The sequence below is a fragment of the Octodon degus genome, unplaced genomic scaffold (genome assembly GCF_000260255.1).
Source record: "Octodon degus isolate 3935 unplaced genomic scaffold, OctDeg1.0 scaffold00024, whole genome shotgun sequence".
Lineage (NCBI taxonomy): Eukaryota > Metazoa > Chordata > Mammalia > Rodentia > Octodontidae > Octodon > Octodon degus.
Genome location: NW_004524600.1, coordinates 6,228,576 through 6,232,347, shown reverse-complemented (window position 1 = coordinate 6,232,347; position 3,772 = coordinate 6,228,576).

Sequence of the window (3,772 nt, the reverse complement as noted above, 5' to 3'; positions counted from 1 at the left end):
AATTTAAAAAAAAAAAAGGATGGAGAAGATGATGGACATTGTAGGCAACACCAAGCCCAGAGCATGGGACCTGGGAGTGTCAACAGACCAGGCAGTCAGAACACACACAGGCCTTCTCCTAAAAGGTATTTAAGGTTACCCTCAAGTCAGTGTAGAGCCTAAAGGGACACACTGATTATCAAAACAGCCACTTGCTAGAGTCAGCTAACCACCTTTCCACAATGGATCATCATAAACTGTGCTAGGATCTCCTGAGTGATGATATTTTACCTTGCCATAAGATATTTTATTGTCTCTGCTTTACCCCAGGATCATTCCTGCAGAAGTTATCAGTCATTATCCTTTAATAGTACACAAATGGCTCCAGCAGCCTAGAGGATAATTACCATGTTAAATATGTAGATGTTCTACCACAGGCAGACTTGGGCCTTCCAATAACTGCAGAATTGCAGGTCTGAGGATTGCAAAATACAAGATGAAGTTCTCTGCTGACACCTGTGTGGCAGCTTACAATGGCTCATTGAAGACCACGACATAGCAGTTACATTACAGAATGTCAAAGTAACTGAAGAAGCTTATCTTAACATAAATATCATTGGTGCTATGAATACCAAAGTATTAGTGCACGGAAAATGTCTACCCTGCACTGAACAACTGAAGCTCAGTTCCAAGGTATATCAGAGCATGGAAAGATGTCAGATACTGTTTTCCAAGAGTGGCTGTCTTGGGCTGTGGAAGATAGCTCAGTGGCATAAGCACCCTTATCTGGCAAGCACAGGGTCCTGAGTTTGATCCCTAGTACCAAAAAAGAATGGCTGTTTCTGAAGAACATGTGACTCAAACTCTATCAGAATGAAGTTCAGAGCTGCTTGTGGCCATTCAATAGAACCTGCACTGAAGAATCTTGACCATTCCCTTGATCATACAACTAAGGAACTATACCCAAATGGTGAACCTGAGTAGGATGCTCACCATAGGAACATTTCATTGCAGGAGTCCTAAAAATACATGCAATATAAGATAAACTCTTGTGTCACTGGGAAGAGGAATCATCAGGAACATATTCAGATAGCCCTTTGCTATCTGATAGGTTCTGGCCCTCACATGAACTGCTAAGTTATTATGGTGGTCATCTAACATGGCTGAAGCCCTTAAAACAACAGCTTATGTTCCCAATGACCACTTCCTCCTTCCCTACCTCAGCCCTAGATGCAATTTCCTCTCACCTTTGCCACACACACAGGAGAGACCCCAATCAGCTCCTTACATGTAATTGAAACTACCCCTCAAACTCCACCCCCAGCAAAAGTCTACAAAGTGTCAACTTTCCTTGTCTTGGGTCAGAGGATTTTCCCATCTGCCTTTGATCCTCTCCATGTCTTTGAAGTTAATAAAGGCTTCTTTCATCTTTCCTATCTTTTTACTGCACTGCTGAAAAACCTATCACCACCCCCTTGTCCTAAAGCTGTTGCATAACAGTGTGCGCTGGTCATGGTCATCCAAAGATGACCAAAATGGGTGCCTGAACCTGTGGGGATTGCTGTGGAACTTCAGCCAGTAGCTTCACAGAAGTTTATGAAATGCCACTGGAAGGAGCTGTTTTACACCACTGGGAATAGATAGCAGGATGAGATGACCTCAAGAAAGCCTGTGGTCTTTTTCTTTTCTAGAGCTTTCTCAAGCATTCTCCAAGGACTGGAAGTCCATTCTAGATTTGCCACATAACAAGTCACCTGCCAGTAAGAGCATATACTTCACAGGAATTACTCAGTTACGATATCTTCAAACTAGGTGTTTAGGTTGGAAATTTCTAGTAATAAAATGAACACTGTACCTTGAAAACATTTTCAGTGCAAAATGCATGAAAACACCTAATAAAATACAGCAAACTTCTCTTCTGTGCTTCTGTGCACAGCTAAATTAGCAAGGACTGATAATCTCAGAAACTTAAGGGTTTGGGGATTTCAAGAAGTCCTATATCATCCCTATATATAAATTTGTTATAAACCTATTAATGAAGAATGTAAGACATGAAATCAGAATCTCTAAGGCCTCCTTCTTAAGCTGATCCTTGTTGCTAATATTTCTGATCTGCAAGTAAAAGATATGAAAACCCAAGACATTCCATTCCCATTCTAAATACAAAGCAGGGCTTCCTTTCTCTTTCCTTAATAATTCAGTTCTTTAACCTTGAGATCAGTGGCCCACATAAAGAAATAGTGATGAGGGGCCTCGGAGATGGCTCAGTAGAATAAGCATTTGGCTGATAAGCACAGGGCCTGAGTTCAATCCCAGTTCGGCAAAAAAAAAAAAAAGAAAAGAAAATAGTGATGAGCAGGGCAGTGGGGTACAGTCAGGCAGGAGTTTCATATAGTGAGGTTGAGAAAATAAATATATTAATGGGAGTTAGAGTTCTCATTGTTGAAAAGGAGTGTGACAAAGATGGATGTGGTGGCATACACTTCTATTCTCATTTTTCAGACGATGAGATAGGAGGATCCCCATAAGTTTGAGGCCAGCTTGTGCTATATAGTAAGTTCAAGACCAGCCTGAATTACATACTGAGATCCTATCCCTAAATCAATCCATCATACAATTAATTAAAAGATGTTACAAATACAGAAGGTGGAGAAGCTATAATGAACCATGTGTACTGAACTGAAACTGTAGATTATCAGTCATACTAAAGGTTTTCCTTATCTGTGGAGGGAATGACATGCACACATATATTTTCTAGTTCTAACTAGTGAGAATGCCTATGGTAGTTAGATCCCAACAGCAATGAGCACACCTAACCAAAATCTTGTTTTCTAAAAATCATTCACCAAGTGCTGAGGACATAGCTCAGTGGCATGAGTACTGCCTGGCAAGTGCAAGGTCCTGAGTTCAATCCTCAGTACAGCAAAAAATGTAAAAAATAAAAATAAAAATTGGGGTTGGGGAGATAGCTCAGTAGAACAAGCGCTTGCCTGGCAAGTGCAAGGACCTGAGTTCAATCCCTGGTTCTGCAAAATAAATAAAATAAAATAACTAAAAATCATTTACCATTAAAAGGATCTAAGACTCCCTGCTTTGAGGGCTAAGTCAGGAAATGTACACAGTGATCTTGTAACGATTTGTTGGACTAGAAAATCAGGAAGTTTTCAAGGTATATTGGAAGTGTGTCAACAGAACATAAAAACTAACCTGAATGTGCTCCCACTAGCCAAATTTAAGACAACTCTGGCATCAAAATGTACAATGGTAGTAAGAGTTATAAACCCACAGAATAAAACAGGAATGCATGAGTTCTTGCCATGAGAAAGGGAAGGAGGCAGAGACTGAGGAAAGGATAGAGAGAGGGGGAGGGAGAGCTTGGGTTTAGGTCATGTAGATATGGCCAAACACACCAGGTTGGCAAATATTGGACCTGCTATGATGCCTCACTCTGGAAAATGGTGAAAAAATTGAAATCAGCCAGCACACAAAGTATACCTGATCCTTCTGTGGCAAGGCCAAGATGAAGAGATGTACAGTAGGAAGCTGGCACTGTGGTTCCTGCATGAAGTCAGTGACTCCTGGTGCCTAGACCTATGTGCCTAGACAATGCCATTTCTATGGTCATAGTCAAGTCAGCCATCAGAAGGCTGAAGGAATTGAAAAATCAGTAGAATCCATACTATTTGAGACATCCCTAGCCTATAATAAGTTGATTTAGTTTATGTAATAAGGGGAGAGAGAGAAAGAGAGAGAGAGAGAGAGAGAGAGAGAGAGAGAGAGAGAGAGAGAGAGA